The sequence below is a fragment of the Oryctolagus cuniculus genome, chromosome 12, assembly GCF_051225735.1.
Source record: "Oryctolagus cuniculus isolate XC-2025 breed Fujian yellow rabbit chromosome 12, ASM5122573v1, whole genome shotgun sequence".
NCBI lineage: Eukaryota > Metazoa > Chordata > Mammalia > Lagomorpha > Leporidae > Oryctolagus > Oryctolagus cuniculus.
The window spans coordinates 2,549,256-2,573,657 of record NC_142878.1 but is presented as its reverse complement, the minus strand read 5'-3'; the positions used below and the strand labels follow the sequence as shown (position 1 = coordinate 2,573,657).

General features: G+C 55.5%; 1 long non-coding RNA gene across 4 annotated transcripts; it reads right to left on the bottom strand.

The window, feature by feature from the left end:
• Positions 1-8,049: 8,049 nt before the first annotated feature.
• LOC127487968 (uncharacterized) lies at positions 8,050-23,651 on the bottom strand. 4 transcript variants are annotated; one of them, XR_016218642.1, is made up of 4 exons: positions 22,941-23,651; positions 21,627-21,758; positions 18,351-18,507; positions 8,050-18,032 (listed from the first exon to the last, which is right to left on the bottom strand). It is a non-coding gene; the product is annotated as an uncharacterized LOC127487968 (long non-coding RNA). The 4 variants fall into 4 exon arrangements; XR_016218640.1 differs by lacking the exon at positions 21,627-21,758; XR_016218641.1 differs by lacking the exon at positions 21,627-21,758 and having other exon boundaries at positions 8,050-17,168.
• Positions 23,652-24,402: the final 751 nt, after the last annotated feature.

Below are 24,402 nucleotides of genomic sequence, written 5' to 3'. Positions count from 1 at the left end.
ATGACCACAGGTCTGTGGGCTGGGGGGACTCCCGGAGCTGTCTTGGGGGCTCACTGACCTCCCCTGGCCGCTGGAAACGCCCCCTGGCCTCGGCACCCTGGGGCGGCAGCAGAGAGCAAGGATGGCGCCCGCAGCCGCAGCCAGCTGCCCTGCACCCAAATCCCCAGGGCTGAGCCTCTGCCCTGCCCGCAAAGCCCAGCTCCCAAATCACATTCCTCAGGCAGGGGCATTTTAACGCCATCCACGGCCGCTCCTTCCCACCTGAGTGGGGACGCCCAGAGCTTCCCCAGCTGTGGCACAGCAAGCCCCACGCCGCAGGGTCCTTCATTCCTGCGTGGACCTGAGCTGTCCCTCGGGATAAGAAACCGGAGTGTGGGGGCTGGGCGAGCACAGGAACGGCAGGTGTCCCCGTGTGCTCTGCGACCCCGGCACCCCAAGCCCTTCGGAGGCTTCAGGCTGCCCTCGCGCGTCTGCGTGTGTCTGGGGTGCAGCTCCCCTTGCCGCCCCTGCTGACATCAGAGTGCTCTCCCATGGGGACTGCGCTCACCGCTCCCCAGCCCTGTGCCGCTGCGGAAGGTGGCAGGTGACAGCACCCAGGAACTGCCTAAGCCCCTGTGCTAAAGTGGAAAAGCAAGCCCAGATCCATCATAAATCCTAAAACTAAATTAATACGTCGAGGTAGTTTTTTAAAAAAAAAATAATTAAAGGGAAGAATTGGAAATGTAAAATGAAACTGAATGGTCTAATAAGCAGGGCACCCAGAAAGGCCACGGCCTTAACCCGGTCCCCGTGAGGCGGCCACATCGTCACAGCCCCCATGCCACCCAGGGTCCCCCCAAAGGCCGGCTCATGTTGGCCCTGACAGGCAAACACCGCTGGGCAGAGCAGAGCTGGCACTGGGGCAGGGCCGAGAGGCCAGCAAGTGCCACGTTGTGCAGCTCACAGGGCGTCCTGCGACCTCTCGGAGTTCAGGATTTGGGGGAGAGATCGCATCACCCCGTCTCACCACCAGCGGAATGCGTGCCGTGCTGTTCTGTTCAGAATCGTTCGGCCTTGAAACACACGCCCGTGCCGCCTTCGATTGGAGCTGGCAAGGAGGCTTCTTCTGGTTACTGGCTGGTGGGAGGAAAGCACTCGTCCCCCCAAAAATTTTTACAGATCCTTCTTTTTAGGGGCACTATTGGAGACACACCGCTTTCAGACAGTTAACGGGATCTGTGCCGGGTTCTCTGGTGTTCTGACTTGCCTTCATTTCCTGAAGTAATCGGGAGGTCCCAGCTGGATTTTCCTCTTCTCTCAGGCCCGCCTCATCAGGGGACCGTGTCTCAAAGCCAACACATCGTGGCTGAGCTTTCTCCTTCCTAGGACGAGGGAAGCATCCCTTCCCCCAGCGGAGCCCGGGCCACGGCCGTGTCTGCCCAGAGAAGTGAAATCTCTCAGAATCAAGCACCCAGGCCACCTGGCACAGGCACCTGCTTGCTCCTTCTTGGGAGGGTTTGTTCCCCGCTTCTGTGTGCAGCGAGCACTCTCGTTCTAAGTCCAGCTTGCTTTCCCTCCCACGCACTGATCTATGTTGGTTCCTGAGTTCTTTCTCAGTGTAGACAGGAACCTGGGCCAACCCAGCCAGGGGTCGCCCACACCGTCTCATCGCAGGACCCTCGACACCTCAACACCCTGCAAAGAGCCCTCAGCTGAGGCCTTGCAAACTGCAGCTGGTGTGTTCTGAAATACATTTAATAAGTTACAACCAGCAATTGATAAAATGATACAGTAGAACTGAATGGAACAGGAACACACAGAAGGCAGCGCACACAGCGGGCTAGGAAGTGCTTTCTCTGGGTAATTTTCATTCCAGTGCGTGTGCGTGTGTGTGTGTGTGTGCATGTGTATGCGGGTGTGTGTGTGCACACGCCAGGTCATGGCAGCACAATACATCCATCACGTGATCTGAGAAGAAGGAGCACACTCTGAGGGGCTGGGCAGGGTGATGTCACGGGCCGAGGCTCCGACTCCACAGGAGCAGGCGATGGGCATACGGACTCCTCCTCCAGACGCGGAAGTTGCTTCTCTGTCGTTATTTCTAGAAAGTCTAACTCAGCCGCGCATTTTGCCAGTAGTGATCATGCCCAGCCTCCTCCTGCTGCTGGCAGATGTTCCGCAAGTAACTGCAGGCTTGGGTGGCTTCCCCGCACCGGGGGCTTCCGATTGATTCATAAGACACCCCTGAAGGGTGAAACGCCAGCTCCCCACTCTGCTGGCCCGCCCCTGAGCCCTCCCTGGGGTGGCTGGAGCTCCCCACTCGGCTGGCCCGTCCCTGAGCCCTTCCCCACTCGGCTGGCCCGCCCCTGAGCCCTTCCCCACTCGGCTGGCCCGCCCCTGAGCCCTTCCCCACTCGGCTGGCCCGCCCCTGAGCCCTTCCCCACTCGGCTGGCCCGCCCCTGAGCCCTTCTCCACTCGGCTGGCCCGCCCCTGAGCCCTTCCCCACTCGGCTGGCCCTCCCCTGAGCCCCCACCTGTGCGCTGTAGGCACAGAGAGGGATTGTTCTGGGGCCTGCTTGTGACACGCAAAGGCTGAGCATCAGCACCGGCTCCACAATCTGCAAGGCCAAGTTCAAAAGGACAGGGGGCAGGCTCGTGTGTAAAAGGACAGGGGGTGGGCTCGTGTGTAAAAGGACAGGGGGTGGGCTCGTGTACAAAAGGACGGGGGGCGGGCTTGTGTGCAAAAGGACGGGGGGCGGGCTCGTGTACAAAAGGACAGGGGGCAGGCTCGTGTGTAAAAGGACGGGGGGTGGGCTCATGTACAAAAGGACGGGGGGTGGGCTCATGTACAAAAGGACGGGGGGTGGGCTCGTGTACAAAAGGACGGGGGGTGGGCTTGTGTACAAAAGGACAGGGGGTGGGCTCGTGTACAAAAGGACGGGGGGTGGGCTCGTGTACAAAAGGACAGGAGGGGGTGGGCTTGTGTACAAAAGGACGGGGGGTGGGCTCATGTACAAAAGCGGGTGCGAAGCTCCTTCCCGTCTCTGTCCTCCGCCTCTCGGCCTGTTTCTCATCTGCCACCTGATCCTGCAGCCCCTCTGGCACGGGCACACTGACCCCGAATGCCCCCCTCACAGCCATCCGGGGACTCGCTCTGGGTCTCAGAGGACACCGGGGCCCGGCCCCTCTCAGGGCGGGGCAGGAGGCAGGCCTTTGGGAAGTGGTCAGCAGGGTGGAGCCCCACAGCCGAATCCTGGTTTCATGAGCAAAAGGGGGAGAAGCCAAGGAGAGACACACCCATGCCCCCGTCCCTTGCCACCTGGAGCCCTGAGCCCTCGCCTGGGACCACCAAAATCACGCCCTCCATCCCGGCTCCGAGCCCCAGGTATCCCACTACAGTAACGGAAAAACAAACCAACATGCTTGGTCGGCACCGATTGCTGTGTCATTGAATATTTCCTGCGCTTAAAGCCAATCGATCCAAAAACTCACCGACATTTCTCTTACAGGCACTCGTTTACCGAGCTTGACAAGTGACACAAGGTGGGTGTTTAACCCATCTCTGCACACTCAGGGCCAACCGCGGAACAGGAGCCTGGGAACCACGGCTTCCAGCTCCGAGCGACTGCCACAGCTCCATCTCACTGAGCTCTCGAGAAGGCGGCAGGCACGGGCGTCAGGGCGCGTGGCTCCCTGCAACACCACTGTGCGCCCTTGTTGCTGAGACATGGAGGCCGGGCTACTTCAACAACCTGTTTGAGCCCAGACAGCAGAGCGGTCTCTGAGCCAGAGCCAGAGCCAGGCGCGGCCGCGTGGGACACGACTGCTCACCTGTGAGCAGGACGTAGCATCGTACGAGCGGCCCTCGCCCAGCGTCACGCTTCAGAAGCAGCCGAGGGGCAGCTCCAGGTCCCCACAGCGCAAGCGCACAGGGCCGTGAGGCCGCGTCCCCCGCTGGGAGCCATCAGAATGCACAGCTGGTTCCGTCTGCCATCGGAATGCACAGCTGGTTCCGTCTGCACCACCGGGAGCTCGGGGGCCACCGAGTGCCCACACCACCTGCAGCTCCTCTGGTTCACGTCCTCGGCTTCCGTGCCATGGATGAACAGATCCGTCAAACCCAGCGGGACGCTCAGGGCTCAGAAGGATTCAGCTGCTCTTAGGCGAGCAGAGGCCCTGAAGCCGTCGGCCTGGGCGGCTCCGCTCACCTCTGTGACGTCGGCATTGAACCTGGGTCCCAGAGGAGGAAAGGGGGGGTTCTGGGCACGGAGCGCTGCCCTTTGTCACAGGGCACCTGCTGTGGCCAGCAAGGTGCAGGCTGGGGAACGCGCGTCCACAGTCAAAGGCAAAGCACACACGGCCAACCCTGCACGCGCCTCCGCCTCTCCCCGTCACTCTGGCTCCCCCCAGCCCGGGAACCCTCTCCTGGGCCGGGCAGCTCTCAGAGGGGCTGACAGCTCTGCTCGGGGCCCCCATCTCCCCGCCGCACGGTGGTCTCATCCCCACTGCTGCCTCCCCACCGTCTGAATGGCAAGGCTGCACTACAACGGGCTCAGAATCTGGTGAACACAGTCAGGGATCCTCGGGCGATGGTGCCCACGGAAGTCCAGGCACCTGCAGGTGTAACCACGGAGGCTGGGTGTTCCCGAGCCCTTGTTCAGAAGGAAATAACAGCACACTGGGCAGAGATGTGAGCGTGAGCTGCAGCCGTCAGCTCAACACTGCCCAGGAGACGGGGTCTCAGCTGGTGACGAGCTCTTTGAGGATCAAAGACAGGATAAGGCTCCACAAAGGGGTCCTCGGTGAGTTCAAGTTCGGATACCAAACATCCAGAATACATGCCGAAAGGTAGGACCAGCTTGGTGAGCAGACCCGGAACAGCGTCGCGTAAGCATGACTGAAGAGTGCCTCACTCGGCTTGGCCAGGAGACGCCATGGCCCGCGCCTTCACACTGCCCAGGAGCACAGCACAGTGTCACCTCCTCAGAGCGGAACCCGGCCCACACCGCGCCTCCCCGAGGCAGTGTAGGAGCTTCCTGCCCTGAGCTTGATCGGTTCCTCAGAGGACGTCCCGCCCAAAGGCATCCGAGGACATCACCCTATGAACGGAGAGGACCAGCGTTGCAGGGTCACAGGGTGAGCTGCCTGCTTGTCTGAGGTCCGCTTGTGCCCCGCCTGCCCAGTGGCTCCTGGGCACACGCATTAGACTCCAGCTACTCCTGCAAAATCGGAAAGCGACCACACTGGACCGCGTGACCGTGACCACCCCGGGTGCAGCTGATTCCGAGTGGCCTCTTTCAGATGGGACCGGTGCTGTGCGACCTGTCACAGCCCGGCCTGGTCCCTGTGATACGCCAGCTGGCCCTGACCTGCACGACCTGCACGACCCTGGAAGCGCTCCAGGGGTCTGACTGCGCTCTGAACGGATTCTGCAGAGCCAGCGCGCCTGTCCTCTGCCCTGTACCTGGCTGCCTCGGTCCTGTTCTCGTTGCTTCCACGGTCCACGCTGAGGTGCATCGGTGTGTGGATGGCCGTCTCTCTGCCCGTCGGCCCCTCGCGGGTCTCAGAATCAGATTCTGCAATCTTGGTCGAGGGCAGGAAACGGAAACAAAACTGAGATTCGTCGCCGCATCCTCTGTGCCTCCCAGTGGGCGACTGCATACCCCACCTGTGCACTGGTTTATTCTTCTCTTAGTGACCTACAGGAGAAGCGAGTAAGAGCAGGAAACTCATTTCAAGTCCTCATGGGAATATTCAAACATCCTATCACTCGGCATCTGCACAGTCTGGATTTCACACCTCCTCTGTCAATCATTCGTACCAGGCCTTTCCTGGGTGTGGGGTGCTGGGCCAGGGCCCTGGCGACTGGCTGGCACACACACTGCCAGCAATGCAGAGGTCGCATGCTCCCCTACCAGCACCCAGAACACAGTGTGACAACCAGGAGTCAAGCAAAACAGGGCACAGTCATTCCTTGGTGTCCGTGGGGCACTGGGTCCCACAATCCACAGATGGATTTGCACGGAGCCTTCGCACACCCTCCAGGTCCTGTAGGCCATTTCTGGACAGCAGCGCACACACCGGGAGGGCTCTGCAGATCACTGTCGGGCTGCGTTGTTTAGAGGACAATAGCAAGAAAAGACGCTGATCCTGTTCGGAGCAGAGGCCATCTGTAAGAAGTATTTTCCGTCAGGGTTGGTTGAGTCCACGGGTGTGGAACCCATTGGTGCTGAGAGCTACTGTATTCCTGGGACATCAGAGGCCGGAGCAGCACTTGTGGCTCAGAGCCTAGATCTGGGCGTAGCGTCACGCACCTGGCACGTTTACTTTGACGATGGACGGCACAGAGCTGCCGGCATCGTTACCGCAGGCCTCCGCTCTGGTTCAGGGGTGCAGGGTCTTAGTCCACCCGAACAAGGATGGACTGGGTCCGAAGAAAGGTAAGTGCGCCACTCGCCCGTTCCCCAGCCTCCCGCTCCCGGGGACAATCAGACGCAGCGGGGAGTCAAGTCAAGCAAGCAAGAACTCGGTTTATTGAACATGTAGCAAAGCCTTTTAAAGCACAAGACCGCAGGATTACTGGGGCAGGGCATAAGGACCAACCAATTACTTAAAAGGTCATTTTACCTGGTGACTTTTTACAGGACCAGCCATATGTCTGTACACTCATCATCAGTGTCACTTCCCCTGATGCTGCGCAGCCAATCAGCTTTGGTGGTAAACGACTTTGGGCACCGCCCACCTTACTTCCTTTGGGCGCCATCTTTGAATTGCCACGTGTGCCTAATTTCCCCACAAGGGGCTCCCGTGGCGCTGGCCACCCCTGACGACCGCTGATGTTTATGGTCCGTGTTGGCCCCCAGCACTGGACTCCGAGGGTATGGCTTGCACCTGTTCTGCTTGGCAGTCCCTGAGCTCCAGGGCCACCCTGCCCAGTGGTGTGCGAAGCTGACCAGGTGCGTGGCCGCACCATGCTGAGCCATGGGGAGATTTGCACAGATCCTGGTTCAGGGTGGGAGGCCTGGAGCCATGCGCCCCACGCTTGTGAGCCGGAGAGCCCTGCCCAGCTCTTTCTGCTGCTGTTTAGCAGTGCAGTGTGGCCTGAGAGGGGAACCTCCCTTCCTGGGAGCTCAACACCCCGGAAGACAGATAGGAAACAGCAGCACCACAAGGACCCGTTCAACCGGTGTTTGCTGAATGTTTGTAGCACGCACCCGAGAATGCGCAATGAGAGCTCACAGAAGGCCACGCAGCAGGGCCAGCTCCCACCCGCAGCCCAGCATTTCAGGTAAAACCACCGCCTGCACTCAGACACCCCATGCGGGCACCACATCGAGCCTCGCCAGCTGGCCTCCAGGCCACTGTGCTGCGTGGTGGAGCCCGAGCGAGGCACAGGGCCGGCCAAGAGCAAAGCTGAACGCTCCTCTGTAGGGGAGCTCTCCAGGGGAGAAGGCGCTGGGGCCACACCACAAACCACGAGTGTGGAGCAGCCAGCCCTCGTCCCCAGGGCCCTCGGCCGCCCCCAGCCCGTGCCTAAAACAGATTTCCTCCATGAGCAGCTTCTGAAGGAAGGAGCATTTGTGGGAGGGGGAAGCCTAGATGGCAACAGACATAAGCCCTGGATTACTGGATTTCAGAATCAGAGCTTAAGCCCTCGTCTCTCAACCATGCAGCCTGTCATTGCTGTGTGCTTGTGTTCAATGATTGGGGAGCAAACGACTCTGACCTCACGTCTCTCACAAGCCAGAGCTGTGGACGAGACACACACACCCTTGTTCCGTGTGAGCTTACAAATTCCAGAAGATGAACACAGACAGCAAACTGGGGGAGACTGGGGAGGGGGCCCTGGTGGTGATGAGGCAGTGCTGGAAACACAGAGGCTGCCAGTGGGGGGTGGGGGGCTCTGGGGCATCCAGAAGGGGTGGGCATGGGGCAGGGAGGGGGGCACTCCGAGGCAGCCAGCGCGGGCCAGCATGGGGGACTGGGGGGCTCCAAGGCAGCCAGCAGGGGCGGCAGGGGGGAGGGTGCTGGGCGGCTCAGCAGACTGGAAGGGCAGGAAGCACCAAGAGGAGTCAGACCCTGTTGGGAACACACCCTAAGCCCCTGTCTTAGCTGTGGTCCCTACAGAAGCGTTAGGTCGTGTCCTGGTCCCTGTGTGCCCCAAGGCAGATTCCAGACACCAGGGACTTACCAAGGACAGACATGCATTGCTTGGGGTCCCAGAGATCGGGCGGCCAAGATCAAGGTGCCGGCAGCCTCAGGGTCTGACAAGGCCACTGTCTCCCCCAACCAGGGCACCTTGCTGCTGTGTGCCCCAGAGCAGACGAGCGCCATGTCCCCACCTGGCAGAAGGGATGGAGGCTTCACTGGAGGCGGGAACCAGCTCTCTTCACCTCCCCTACACGGCTGCACTAACGTGGTCCTACGGAAGGTGTGCTCTGACATTTTGTGGGGGAGTGCGCCGAATCAGAGGTGCCTTTAGTTAAGCAGTGTGCAATCAACAGGGGAATGTCACCGAGGGAGCCCGGATCTCTCTGTACAACCCGCTCTGTGGAGCAGTGGACTGTGTCCGTCCTCCCACATCTCCCGTGGCCTCCCCAGGCCTCTTGGAGCCTCTCTCGCCTGCTTCCCGAGCCACCGCCTGGGGATAGTCGAATGCAGTCAAACACGCCATTAACTAGGGCACAGGGGTTGTTACGTAACTGGAGAGCTAAAGCCAGCTGTGAACCACTCCTAAATGTCGCCCGCTAAGTCGTGGTGAGTAGGGTTTTTGAGCACAGCCACTAGGGCCTTATGTGTCCAGACGAGACCTTTTCCCTGCTAGTCCCTTTGGCAGTATCAGCCGTCACTCGGCAATGCCGCCGCTGAGCAGGCTGTTCCTGGAACCGCACCTGGTCTTCAAGCCGGCCGACAACAGGCGCCACACCAGAGGAGAGTCGGGGACCGCGGCCCATTTCACCCACACCACTCTGTTGTGCTTCAGCATCCGTCAGAAGCCTCTGGAGCAGCCCGGGTGGGGCCAGACCGGCACTGGGCTGAGCTGGGCAGGGGCTGACCAGCAGCCTCCAGCCACCTCCCCGCAGTGTCCTGATGGTAACCACTCGGTGTCGAGTCCGCTGCTTGTCCCCCATCCCACTCAGGCCTGGGACGCCCGGCTCCTGCTCCATCTGTGAGGAGCTGGACTTTCCCGTTTCCCAGCCAGCGCTCAGTCCACAGCCCCGGAGGCACCAGTACTCTCGTCTGAAGCCCCTCCCAGAGTTGGTCTTGGATCTTTGCGCCTTTGTGGAAACGCAGCTCCCAGGCTCCTGATAAGGGACACTTGACCCACAGGGCTGACCGCTGCTCCCCTGGCAACAGCATCCTTGGCTTTCAGGCTCTTTTAAGAAGAACCACTTAGAGCCCTGCCCACTGCAGGATGCCGCGGGTTGCAATCTTTCCCCCTACGTGTGTGATCTGATCGCCAAGACTTAGTATCTTACAGACATGACACAGGCAACCAGGTGCCTACGTCCAGGAAACAGCCAACGATGTCTGATTGCTGGGAGCTCATTTCCCGATTTTAAAACAGTCCAGCCCTCCACGACCTGTGCACAGAGACCACAGGCAAGCGGTGAGGGGAGCCACACGCTGCCCCTGCAAGCCTCACTGCCCGGAGCTCGTCCAGCAGCAGGGCCCCTGCTCACCCCAGAGTCTTTTCTCCTCAGCACACGCACAGTGAGCGCCTCAGGGGATAGACGCGCATTCAGCAGGGCAGTGTCTGGGTGCCCCTTCAGGGGCCTCCGTAGAACCTGCTGAGCATCTGGGTCAGCTTAGATTTCCACTGCCCAAATGCTCCCCCGTCGAATTAAAAGCAACCAACCAGATGGGTAAAACTCAGACCCACTTGGAATACCAAACTGTATCATATGCTTTAAAATGAAATATCTTGGGCGTCCTGCCTGGGAGTGAAGGGAGGTGTCCCGCACACACTGGCTCTGGCAGTAAGGACAAGGGCAGCTGCACCTTTGCTCTGAGCTCCAACGGTAAGAAAGTCTCCCCGACTGGACACTCAATGTACCCACAGTGTGGGTGTGCTGTCTGTGTCTTGTTGTCTTCTCCCTGGACAGTGGAACTGTGTTTAGCAGGACCTGGAAAAACTGTGCTTCTACTGAACTTCCGGGAAAAGGGGCTCTGGAATTATCCCCGTGTTGAACAGATCGCTTGTGCTGCCCTCAGCTAAACCCGCAGGGTGCTGGGTAACACAATAAAACAGAGGGCCATGGCCCCAAAGACCACCACTGTAGCAGGATTCGTGCACCGAGATAACCAGGGTCTTGCAACAGGAAGTGGTCTTTCATTATGCCAGCAAAGACCCAGGTGGAATTTCTTATCCAAAACCCTGGCCCTGAACAAAGAAGGGTTTTTCCTTATATACGGTTTCAGCCTCTTTGTCTCCCTTATGTATGGCTCCCTGCACACACTGGCCTGGATTTTCTAATGTCACCTGGCGGCCACAGGAATGGGTACGTGGTTGTTTTTTCTTCTCCGTACACATACTGAACCCCTCGTGGTCTGGCAAGGGTTAACCTCTTTGCTCTGTACTCGCAAGCAGAACCTGAAGTGGTTCCATATTCGCAGATGGGGACTACAGTTGGAGCACTCACAGGCAGGCAGATAAGGGCTACAGTCGGAGCACTCACAGGCAGGCAGATAACAGCCACATTTCATTCCCAGGACAGATGCCTCCCTTTTTCTTCTGACCTTGGGAAGGCCTCTGCCGCAGCTTTAATCACGTCAGTTAGAAACAAGTCTAAACAGAAAACAGGGGCCTCTGCCCGTCACTGACCCACTGGCCATGGAAAAGTGAACTTTAAACCCTCACAGGGTCCAGTGAATATTTTAGGGGTTTTGTGGGACCTTCCATTGCTCCAGAACCCTTTAGTTATCATAATCTTGAGCCCCCAGTTTTTATTGGAAACACCCACAAGAAAGGGAAGCACCAGGGCAGAGGAGAGATTAGCACCCCAACTCTGGGCCCTTGGGGGCTGTCAGGCATCATGGGCTCTCAGGTGGCCAGTGTGCAGGTGGCCTGTCCAGTGGGGCTTCTACTTCAAGTCAGCCTCCGTCCACCCTGGCAGCCCTTTTTCCTGTCTTTGAGCCACGGATCTGAGAGCCTGTGGGTTGCACTATAGCAGATTCAGGAAGGCCCTCATTTCCACCAGACTGTGAGACTTGGGGCTCCACCCACAAACTCGCTCACCTTGCCAGGGCACGAGAGCAGGCTGAGGCCTGTTTCACGCTTCAGCATGGAAAGCGTCTTGTGTTTCTTCGGTTGCACTCCAGATGAAGTCACTTGTTTGTGTCTGGGATTTCTCGTAAAGGGTGACTTCCCTCTCCAAAGCCTGCAGGGCTCTCACGTGGTGTGCAGCCCAGGGAGGAACAGCAGGTTTGCAGCCCACTCTGAGACATGTGCTTCTTCCACAGTAACAGGCCTGAGCAGCCACACCTGCTGAGCAGGTGCAGTTGACTTCAACAAAGTTAAATAGGTGTATAGCAGGTTTAAAATTCACAAACATCAAACTAGGTGTACAAGGACAGAGTTCTGTCTTCTGTAACTAAACACCTTTACCAGTAGAATATACCAACCATAGTAACAACAAAACCTAAATTCTAGTGACTTAAAATAACAATGTCTTGTTTCCTGCTGTGATGTGTGTCCAACATGGATCCGCCTACAACCCTGGGGTGATGAAACTGCCATCATCTTATGACATCACCATATTCTCCCAGTCTTCAGGGTTTACCATAGCCGAAGGGGGCAGGGAGAGCTGGGGTGCAGCCCCTAAGTGCTCCCACCAGGGAGTAGCAGACAACACTTCTGCTCAATGTCCTTGTCCGGTGTGGGCTGGATGGCACACTCAAAGGTTTGTAGGAATGTGTATCCCAAGAAGGAAGCTCTAGTGACGCTTGCCCCGCCGCCTCGGCTTTGGAGCTGCATTTACACGCACATCCAGCAGGTCCTCACCTTGCCCCTTCAGTGGCAACACTGCAAGCTCCAGGCAGGTTGAGTTTCCCATTTCCCGACTCCTCCCCAGCAGCACAATCTCTCTGGCCCTCCTATGCAGAGATGCTGATGGCCCCTCCCAGTCCAAAATGGACTTTCCACGGGTAAAGATTACTCAATCAGTTCGGGATTGAAACTCACTCTCTGCCATGTCAAACTCTCTGAGCAGTAGCCCTCTCCTCCAGCCTCTCACTGCCCTCCACCAGGAAGGTACTCTCCGGGCCCAGAGGGTACCCCCTACTGCAGTGATCCCCTGAGAAGGGAAAGAGCCACAAATGAGTGCAAAATTTGGATTGGTGTTGAGGAGTGAGGAATTCACTTCCATCCTAACACTGGTCCTCACAGCACTCCTAGAAAAATTGACATAGAGCATCCAGCCTCTGGTTTACTGTGGAAATTCCTCTTGGCCTTTTAGCCCAAGAGCTTGGACCCCAGCTACTCTTCTGTATTGATGGATTCCATCCTGGGAATTGTTATACAACTGAGGGCCAGCGCTCTGGCACAGCGGCTGAAGCTGCCACCTGCAGTGATCTCGATCTCGTGTCTCAGCTGCTCCTCTTCCTGTCCAGCTCTCTGCTGTGGCCTGGGAAGCAGTGGAAGACGGCCCAAGTGCTTGGGCCCTGCACCCACATGGGAGATGTGGAAGAAGCTCCTGGCTCCTGGCTTTGGATCAGCCTAGCTATGGCTGTTGCAGCCATTTGGGGAGTGAACCAGTGGATGACAACCTTTCACTTCGTCTCTCCCTCTGTCTGTAACTCTACCTCTTGAATAAATAAATCTTTTTTAAAAATCTTAACAGAGACTTGAGGACTAGAAGGAAAACAAAGATGCCAGCCTCATTGGAGTAAGTGTTTCTCAGTCTGTTGATTTCCTGTTGGTGTCCGTGCTGGTCACAGGAGGGCTTCCAGGGTTTGCTGCCAGGTGACACACCCCAGTCAGTCCTGGATCATACCCCACTCCCTGCAATGACCTGGTCTGCCAGGGAATATTTTGCTAAGAGCACTACAGCCACAGAAAAATGTGTAAGAAGAATTGAAGTCAGTGTGTACTGCTCGTCACTCATGGCTAAAAAGTCATGTGCGATATACGTGACAGTGAGAAGCAATATCCCCACTCTCAGAAGCAGTATCCCCTGCGCTCGTGGTAAGCTCTGCGTGTTTGAAAAGCGATGCCATCATCCACGGATCTCTGCTCTGAGGTGTGGGGAGGAATTGGAGGTTTGGGGGAGCTCTCCCAGTTTTGAGTCCAAACAAGAAGGGAAATAGAAGCTTCTCAGTTGGTACCATCTCAGTTCTCTTCAAGGTTAACTCACAAGTGTGGTGTCTGCACCTAAAGGCGAGAGCAACAAGAGCACATCCAGCATCACGTTTCGTTCCCAGCAGGCACAGTGTCTGAGCAGCAGGAAACTGCTCCCGTCAAATGGCTGGACCACAGGCACGCTATCATGAATTGGCTGGGAGGCCCTTGAGTTACACTAGATCGAAGAATGCACAGAAACCGCTTATTGACTTGAGATTCTAGAGAGCAGGGCTAACCTTCTGTGTCAAAGTCTTCAAAAATGGAAATCAAGGTATTCAAAGCAATCCATTGTCACAGAGGAATCCAGAATGATGCCGTGCCACTCCTCACAGGTGCAGGGTGGGGAGGAGACGACACCCACACTGACGATGCCCAGGCCTGAGGCCAGTCCTGCTCTCATGTCCTCCAGGAGTCCCAAGAATCCAGACGACCAGCACAAGGGACGATGCTCACTCAAAACAGCTCTCAGCTGACAAGGAGAGGTGCCTGGATAGGATGTCTCAGGTCATGGAATACTGTCTCCCCTCACATTCTGCACAGGGCAACTGTGTCTCAGCAGTGACATCACAGACGCGAACAGTGCCATTGGCCATGGAGCATGCAGCCTGCAAGGCAGCCAGTTTGCTTCCAGCTGAGCAGCTGTGTCTCAGAGTGGACTGCGGGGGCCCAAGGGGCCCTCAGTTCTCATGGAAGGAGGGGGAATCCTAGGGTGGGAAAATGGTATTCTTGCCAAAGCCATATGCAGCTCAAGTTATTTACTTGAAAAATCATGGTCCCTTATTTCAAAACCCAAACTGCTGAGCTAGAACACACCAGTTGCAGAGCGACTTATGGAGCTGTTGATCTTTTCAACTAGAATTTGTGTTACTAAAAAGTAGGACCCATGCTCATTCCTCACTGTGTATTCTGGGGAAATATGGCAATAATTCACAGCAGAGATCGACAGTATTTTTCCATGAAGGGCCAGCAAGGAAGCATTTTAGTCTCTGCGGGGTACATGTTCCTTGCTGCAGCTACAGGACTTGTCACTCCATTGCGAAGCTTCCCTAGACAATCCATGAGCCAATGGATGTGGCTGCATTCCACTAAAACACCATTTATAAAAACAGGACCACAGTTTGCCTACCTTGCCTCACAGCACGGAATGGTAGAAAGACGCAGGACAATCCCTACCTCAGTCTTGCTCTGCCTCTCATAAAACCTGCCAGCTTCCTTTCCCCAAACCAGAGTATAATAACACATCATCCATAGAAATTAAAGTGCGACGTATGGGAGATTGCAAGGCTGCTGGAGCCTAAGAGAGTTTCCCCAGTATGTGCTTGATTTATAGAATTTAAATTTGAAGATGTTTTACTTTAAAAAGCCTCTTGACCAGTCTTTCCTGGAGGTCACACTTGTCATCGATCCTGTGGAAAGTCCAAATAATCAGAATCTCAAATGGAATCTAGGCCATAATTCAACTGATAGATGTTGATTTCAACCTCCAAGGCCAATGCAATAACTCACACAGCTTAGAGGAATAAGGGAGATGCAGCCCTCAAACACACTATGTGATTAACCTTCGACACACAGATAGAACGTAATCAATGTGTAGAGTCTGTGCTGCTCCTGACAGTGAAATTACAAGCAAACAAGCAGAGTCCATCGGCACCTGGAGAGTGTTCAGGGGACGCTGCTGAGCTGGATCGATGGCTCCACAAATCAGCCCCTGATGAGTTCCTCGATGACAGTGCTTATTGACCTGCGTGTTGGAGCAAGACATGATACATGGAGATTTGCTGTGAAATATGTGTTTCATGGGAAGAACAAAGCTAATGCTTGCTACGCGTTTTGTTTGCAAGGCATGCAAACGAAGCATTTTATTTCTCCATTCCCTGAGCGGCGCTGTGCCTTCAGCATTACGCTATCGCAGGAGCAACTGCACACGAAGAGGCAGAGTGTTGGGGTGGCTCCCAGAGAAGATGGACGGAACCATGAGCTGTCATTCTAACAGAGGGAGAAGGCTGGCGGCTGAGGCTCCTGGACCTTTTCAGTGTGCGGGGGCTGCTGTGACACCCAGGCCAGGGGCTTCTCTGTGAGCTGCCTGGCGGCTTCACAAGTTGTTCCTTTCTCTGGGAATGTGTCTTTCCATTCCTCCCTCTAACGAGCGATGCTCATAACGTGTAAGTCTGGAAACTGATATTGGAGGAGGAGGTAGGTCAACAAGATCTTGAGGAAGATGTGTCTGTGGAAAGGCATCACAACAGGGCCCTGACGGTGCAGCTGTGGTGATTCTTCCATGAGTGACCGGCAAAGGGGCCTGGTGGAAGTTACAAAGCTATCTAGCTTCTCATGGTCTCTGATTCATTTATAAAAGGAGAGCACACAGCCTGTCCTCCAGGCAGCGGTAATGATAAATACAGCACACAAAGCATAAGCCCAGACACAAAGCGTGTGATCAATAAGCAACATCCAACTATTATTACTTAGATGATTTTTAATGGACCCAAATCACTGGCTTCAGAGAGCCAGTTGAGGAAGTAACACTGTTAAGAAAAGGACCACAAAAGAGAATTTCAATGAAGAGTGCAGTTACTCAATAAATACCGGTTGATTTGATTTGACATAGCCATCATTCTTTCGCTCTGCTGACTCCAAATTAGGCTGGAGATATTTTCTCAGCTATTTTAATTAGAGTCAGAAGGAAGAAGAAACAGAGGCATTGAAATAAGACTCTGACGATAGACAGAGGAAATAATAGGTCTTTGCGATCTTTAATCTCAATGACTCAACAGGAGAAAGGCTGCCAGGACACGTGGGCTGTTTGGCCTCTTTGGGTGCAGGATAATTTGATCCAAGCTCCCTTCTTCAACAACAGAAGTCAGGGCTATGAATCAGCAGTCCAAGCAAGCAAGAGGCTGAAAATTCTCTGTGTGCCCTCAGGTCTTTGACTGAAAGCCTCCGGTTTTATCTGGCTCCCTCACTGTGTTACTGCAAAGGGCACTGGGAGGCCTGTTACAGCCTGGCCTCTCCCCACACCAGGCTGGCCAGGTGCACACAGCAGTAGGGATGGTGAAATTGTGGGAGGGTAGAGCACTCACTGGGTGCCTCTGCCTTTCCACACGCCTGCCACACACAGCCAGGGATGTGCAGGTTGGGGGAGGGAAGCCTTTTTATACCTGTTGGGTGCGCAGGCAGAGGGGCTGGGCTTCTTGTCTGTGGGTGTCTTCCACGTGCACCCTGAGGAGTTGTGGACTTGTCTTACAGACCCTATTCCATTAAGCATTGTTCCTCCTTGGAATTAACAAGTGAAACAAAGCAAAAAGAAACCCCAAGCCAAACAAAGTTCTGAAAGACCACCCCGAGACCAAGCGAAAGCAGCTTACAAAAAGACCTGTCTGGGAAACTGTGCTGTGGGACTTGGCCCAGCAGGCACAGCTGCTGTGCTTGGTCCAGCTGCAGACAGACCAGCTCAGGGTTGGGCCAGGAGAGCACGCACAGGCTCCATCTCTCCTTGTGAACCCACAGTCATCTCTGAGGGCTGAGCCTGTCGGGCTGCTGCATCAGACCGCAGGCTGGGCGGCTGATCAGCAGCAAACATCTATGTCTCACAGGCCGAGAGCTAGGAGGGCCAAGATCAAGGCCCTGGCAGACTTGGTGGCCCGTGAGTGCCTGTTCGCTGGAAAGGGCAGCCGGGGGTGGGAGTGCTGTCAGGTCTCCTTCTAAGGGCTCCAGTTCCAAAGACCACTCCTTCTAATGCCATCTCCTCGTGGGTGAAGATCCCAATGCACAAATCTGGTGGGGGCACAGCCGTTCAGACCACAGTGCCAAGGGCAAGGAAGGCTGCATCCAAACCCTCTACAGGTTTACTGCAAGCAAACATAGTTTAGTTTCATTTTTAATCTGTTGGGTTTCATTTCACCCATTAACTCTCTGTGCCTTTTCTTACTTGTGACAAGCTAATACAAGCCGTTATATGGAAGAATGGATACAAAAACAACACCCCAAAGCACGGGAGGCAGAAGCAGGCACTGCTGTGCAGGGGGAAGCATTTCAGGATGGTGCTGGGGTCCTGGGTTCTAATCTTTGCTGAATCCCGTGGCGTAAATATTCTGACCACCGCCTCTTTATTTCCTTCCTCCCGCATGTTTCACATAAGTTTGGTCTAGATTATAAATGAAATACCATATTCTGCCTCTTCCTAGTGCTTGTTCTTTGAATTTATTCCATGAACATGTTTTACTGTTTCTTTACCAATTGCTTAGGTAGCCAGCACAGGCCTGGGGGCAAACACAATGAGGTGCAAATAGTGATGCCCCCACTTCCCAGGGTGTGACTACGGGGACCTTATGGGACATGCTGACCTCATGTCCTCCCCGTGGAGGTGGGGACAGCTGACAGCAGCCAGCTCACTGGGTAGACCTGGCGTCTGTTCTTGCTGTGCACACCAGTCCTATGAACTCAGTGTGTCTCCCCGGTGCCCTGTCGTGTCTGCTACAGAGACTCGGGAGACTGGTGGCTGAGGGAGCCCCCTCCTGTGATCTTTAGCTCCTGCATGTTTCCCAAGGACTTGCTAAGTGGAGTGACCAAGCTCACAGACTAACAGGCAAGAGGACAGAGGGCTACCGAGGCATTTTGTGGGCTGCTTAGCTACCTGGGTGCAGATGATGCTGCTGCTTCAAACAACCTGCTGGAGTAGCCCCCATCCCTCTCCCTTCTGTGAAGAGGCAGAGCTGCAAACAGGAACAGGAAACCCTGGTGAGCTGACTGCTTAAATACAGACAGGGTCGTCCACATCAGCACTTAATGCATTTGCTGCAATGCCATACATTCTATGCCTTTTTGTTGGAATACACATTGGCCTGATCTACCTGAGAGCCACTCCCTTTCCTCCACCAGGAGACCCTTCATGTGAGTGCCACCCACAGGGCCAAGGTGGAAGCAGCAAGAGAACTCAGCTCAGGCCCGGACTTGACGCCTGTGGCACCCCCTGCCTATTCCCAGCAGGTCCTCCCACTGCACAAGCCCAGGCCCCCGATGCCAGCACCCACCTGTGCTCTGTGTCATGGGACTTAGTGTAGACAAGAGGAAATGTAAAATTGATCTTGTTTCAAATGATTATGTCGGGTGTCTGTCACACACCAGTGATCTTGTCCCAATGCATCCGAATCCAGAGACTGGATCCTTGAACACACGGTGTGAACTGAACTGGAAAACGGAGGAGTGAAGTCAGTTGGACCCAGGACAGAGAACTCCAACAGCCCCTGTGGAGCTGTGGCCCGGGCATCGTGTTCAGCTTTGAACACTGGAGGTAGTTGAGTCTGCGAAGCAGATACGTCCTTGTGTACTCAGAGAAGCCAAAGCAGACCCAGGGGTTAATTCCCACACCAAGTGTGGGACCAGGAACAAACCATGAGCTTGTCTGGCCCAAATCGCAACCTCAGCACCTGGTTAGCAACTGTTTCAAAGGACAGGGAACCCAGAGGGCACCCCCACATTCTCTCCAGACCTACGGATCATTCCTGAAGCCCTGAGGATCTGTCAGGACCCCGTCTTCTCTGCAACTGAGTGGCAAGGATGGAAATCAACTCTAATACAGTCTCCAAGTTAATATGGAAGTTAACCTTTAAACCAGACCAGCCAAAAATCCCCAGTGCTTATTTAACACTCAAGTGACGACGTCTGCAGAAACTCACCAGTCTGTCCTTCACATACCCTTGAGCATTTATTTCTCCTGACTGGCTGTAGATTTTTTTTTTTTTTTTTTTTTTGGAGGACAATGGATGTTTTTTCCTCTGGAATACCTCATCTTCTCCAGATTCCAATTTTTCACTTGAGTTCATACTGCTCTGATTGGAAGAGACATCATCATTCCTATGGCAACCAAAGGTTTTTCCAGTTCCCTCCTTTTTAAAAATCCAAGCAGATACCCTTGACTTCAGAACTGGAATAAGCGGTGGAAACAGGTGCCTCTATTTTTAAAACATGCTTTCCTCACAAATGGTCTTGTACCATCAAGATAGAAATTTTCTCCACAGGCTGCCTTCCCCTTGCCTTCAATTTTATCCTAAAATGCGGCTGGCTTTCTCTATCAGTGGTTCCACTTGCACAGATTCAAGAAAATGCAGCTCAAAAATATTCAGGAAAAAAATGTACCAACTGAGCACATCCAGACTTTTCTTGTCATCATTGCCTAACCAACACCGTATAACGACTACATAATTTACTGTAGGGGGCGTTGCAGGGCACCTGCAGATGATGTAAACTATGTGGGAGCTGTACCTGTATATGTGTAAACACTACACCAAGTTATACGAAGGAGTTGAGTATCAGGGGTTTGGGTATCCTGGAACCATCCCCGCTGGATCCCCTGGGGCCAGTCCCAGCAGGGCTGACACTCAGTCCTAGTGCTCTGGGCTTCAGGCTGTCCACTTGCTGGTCACTTCCTTTGGGGTGGAGAAGTCTTTTGAGGCCGCTTGACCTCCTTTTAATGCGTCTCCAGGCAGGACAGAGATGCCTGTGGTTGACAGCAAAGCATCTTGGGACATTCTAGTAAGAGCCAGCAGAAGCAAAGAGTGCTCGTCTAAGCAGAACTAAAAATGCCTCTTCATGCCATGTGCTCTTCTCAGGACCACGCAAGCCTGAAGAGGCTTTTCCATGTGTTAGAGAGCTAAGAGAGGTTCTCTGCAGTTCTGATGATACGTGGGCCCCAGCAGGTGGGAACGCTGAGTCACAGCTATGCCCATCAGCTCCACAGTGCAGCTCGTGGCCTTCTGAGATGCCCTGGGGGCAGTCACCCACTGCCCTTGCTGGTGTCCCACCCAACATCTCACCACGGATGGGCTGGTCCTTCCCATCAACGCACATGTGGTTTCTGGGGTTGTAGGTGCATCCTCCTTAGCGCTGTCACTGAGACAGTTGCAAGCCAGGACCTTATGGTCAGGCTAAATTAATGCTATTGACTTTCAGGAAATTACCTGGCCTGTGTCTTAGTGTCCTCATCCAGAAATGGGCTAAAACACATTTGTAGCACAGTGCGGTTGATAAAATCACACGGGTGACACGCCTGACACACAATGTGGCTCATCTTTTTTGAAAAACATTTACAATTTCCATCTTAAATATTTGCGCAGTCTGTATGACCAATCATCATCACCCACACTGTCACAGGGGAGCACCCTGCTCTCCGCATGCAGGAACGCTCAGGCTCGCCGTCAGCCTCTCCAGTCCCGGGCTCCTCCAGTGCATTGCTTCTAGCTTCCATCTCTGAGGGTCCCAGGATCCAACAGAGAAGAACATGTTGGTAACATGACACTGTGTACACTGAGAGGACTTTAGCTCAGTGCCAGTCCTACCACACGCCTGCTGCAGCCGTGAGTGAGGCACTAGCCTCTCTGGCCTTTCTTGGAATAACAGAACTTTCCCCACAGAATTAACTTGAGAAACAGACCAGAGAGGTTGTGAGGCAGAGTGTGGTGTGGTGCCTGCCACACAAATGTTAACCCTTTGTGGGATCCCTTCTAATACTACCGCCACCACCAGGTACCGAATGTAACAGGAAGAGGATGTGGCTGCAAAACACATCCTGTGAGCGTGTGAGGACCGAAGACAACAGCACCCATTCACTCTTCTCACGACTTGCTGTTTGAGCAGGCTGGGCAGGAGCAGCCGTCTCTACTCCACACATGGCTGTCAGGTGGCTGGGGAGCCTTAGCTGTAAAATGCACTGTCCAGAAGGTGCCCCCATGTGGCTGGACAGCAAATGCCTGCCATTGACTGATAGCTCATCCAGGACCAGGGCCACTCCGAGGCCTGCATGGCTCCCGCACAGGACGGGGCTAGCACAGGAGACATGCCAAGGCCAATCGTAAAGTTGCATCAGGTGTGAAATATGATTGTCACTGTCTTTGGAAAACACAACCAGCTACAGGCATTTGCCTGAATGAGCAGTGGCCTGGGCTTCCCGCTGGCTCTACCTGAGCCCAACCCTCAGGGTGCAAGAACAGGGTTACATACTGGGCAAGGCTCTGGGGTGCACTGCTCACAGTCAGAAGCCAACTCACATTACCCGTGACTTTTAGCAAACAATTTGCCTCCTTGGCTTCAGTCCGTACCTGTAAGATGGGAACAACTTTCCAAAGCTCACAGGTGGTGAGGAGGTTCAAGAGGACATCTAACACTTAGCAAGCAAATTGCCAATGTTAGCACTCCTTGCGTCTATCACTTGTTTTGATGGCAACAAAACCATCCTGGACCTTGTAAAACAGCGTCAGCTCTTCCCCAAGAAATCTGGGAAATGACCCAAGGAACGGGCAGGACCATACTACCTTTCCCTGCGTCTCTTGTGGCAGAGTCAAAAGCATGTGGATGGTGGCACCAGACCGACTGAGGGAGCGCCCTGGCCCTCATGCTCACCGGCACCCGACTGCAGGAAGTCACGCCATTCTTCCAAGCCTCATCTGGGTAAGGGAATGAGTGTTACTATGAACACTGAAATAAATAATGGGCATGATTGAGTGTGTCATCCTGCGCGGATGAGAAATATCTATGGGAGTACAGATAGGCATCAAAGTTCGCTAATAGCAGCCACATGAGTCACAAGGACGTTGGTGAAGGGCACCCAGCTTAATGAGACTCGGGGAGCAAGCAGACTTGCAAAGTGCTCTGAAATCTTGAGTTAAACGGCACGTGGTGCTGACCACTCATGAGGAGAAAGAGAAGACGTTCCCGTAAGAGTGCTGTGGATAGAACTGGACACAGAGGTGCCCCAGGCGCCACCATGGCCAGCCGTACTCTCACGCCACCCCCTCCCCTGCAACATCTTCAGGATGTGACCTGCACCACCTGTCACCGTGAGCATGTGGCATCCCCTCCCCCACCCCGGGCACAGGTGCCCCCACGGGGAAACCAATCCTCAGTGCCCAGCAAATTTTCAGATCAAACGAGCCCCTTGGACTGCAGTGCTGTGGCTAACAGGGCCTCACCGCAGCCTGTGTTTCCAGGCTGGCATGGGAGCCAGGTGCCAGGGAGCCCCTGGCCCCTCCACGTGCTTCCCCCTCTCGGAGCCACCACCCACGCCCTGCTGTCTCCTCCCAGTTCTGCCACACCCTCCGCCCCTTCCGCGCCCCCTCCCCAGGCGGCAGCTCGCTTCCTGCGGCTCCTCCCGCCCCTCCCTGTGCGACAAGAGAGGCGGGCTCCTAAACCAAACCCCGCGACCTGAGTCCCGTCAGCCACTCGGGAACAAGGAGCGACCAGAACAGCCCACCGCGATCCCCCTGTGACCTTGGTAGAGAGCAACACCGCCATTTTGAGCGTGCGATGTGCACACACGACAGCGCCCGTGCAGCACCCGAACAGGGAGCAGGCCTGAGTGTCCTGTGCAGAGGGGCAGCGCCATGACCCCTACCCGGTAAAACCGGCCCGCGCCCCCCTACCCAGTAAAACCCGCCCGCGCCCCCCTACCCAGTAAAACCCGCCCGCGCCCTCCTACCCGGTAAAACCCGCCCGCGCCCTCCTACCCGGTAAAACCCTCTTCCCGCCGGGCGTCCCCCTCATGACCGAGTCCCGCTGCACGCGGGCTTCCCGGCGCCTTCCAGGGAGCGGAAGGGCTGCGGTCGGCGTCGCCTGGGCCGGCAGTTTACCTCACGGGTGACGCAGGCCCTCAGGGCGGCTGTCGGTCCGCGCCGTCTCATCTGCGCACGCGCACAGTGCCCGGATGCTGCCTCGCGCGGGAACTCAGAGCCAGGCGCATGCGCGCCTCGGTCTTCTCTCGGCGCGGACCTGCGTGTGCCCTGTGCGACTTGTGTGGAAGGACGGAGCGGAATCGCGACTGCGCGTGAAGCCGCCGCACACGGAGCCCCGTGGTCGTCGTGGTCATCGGCGTCTGTGCGGCCTGGACCGAAGCAGAGCCCGACGCGGCCCCGCAGCGCCTCCCGCCAGAGGCGCCCCCGCCATGCGGCTCCTCGATGGGCAGCTCGGCCGGGTGGCCACAGCGCACGGAAGGGCCAAGCCCGGGCCAGGGCCGCTGGAGCCCGCGGACAGCGGCTGTCACAGGGACGGGGCCAGCGGCTGCCCAGCACTGCAGCCGGGCTGGGGTGGGCCGCGCAGGCTCCCGGCTGTGAGGGGCCCTGGCCGGGCGGTGTCGGACAGCAGGGCCGCCGCCCTGCCCACCCAGGAGGAAGGTGGAGGCGGCTTCCCCGGAGCTCGGGCTGGCGGGACCGACCCGGCCGCGGCTCTCCACCGGCTGTGGGGGCGTTGTGTGCGATGCTGACCTGGGGGTCAAGCTCACCGACCCTGCCGTCCCCACCTGCTTCTCTTCCCCGTTGGCACTTTGCCCTTTTCCCAAAGGAGGATCCGGATACTCTGAAGCCAGTCACTAAATACTTGATCTTAGTGAAATAAAAATATGACTGTTTACTATAGGTGACTCTTCCTGTATTTCTGTTCTTAACAGATTGGTCACTTATGGCCTGGAGAAGAGGATCTCAGCTGACCGAGGATTTAGCCATCTTTGCTTGGGCACCTCCTTTCCTGACAACTTGTCTTTCTTTGGCCATGTAGATGACTCCAGCTGACTTTCACACAGGCCACCAGCCCCCACAACGTCTTCCTGTCATCTCTGACTTGGGGAAGACCAGGAAGTCTTCCCTGGGGAGAATTAAAGTCTTTTACATCTCATAAAACCTTATCCATTCACATCTACATTTTTAAATCAAGTATATTTCTTCAGGCACCCATTCACAAGTCTCGTCTCCTGTTGAGTCCATAGGAAAACTGCCTGCCATTAACTTTGCCTCCTGAACCCGGCAGAGCAGATGTCCATCAAATGGCTGCTGAAGTAACTGCTGGCTGCAGGCCAAAACCCAAGCAACCCAGAAATCCAATTTCCCCAACCTTGTCCAAACATGATCAGGTGAATGAAAAAGCAGCGTGGACAAAGCAGCTAACCCTCTTAATTTGAAAAAAGTGTCACCATCAGGCAGATCTAACTTCAGTGGACCCTGTGTCTTGTGTGTCGTAATGTAATAATTAGCTCTCTGTGTATCATTCTGCTCAAGCAGCTGTCTGACACATCATTTGCAAGTACGGAGAGGAGACGCTAGT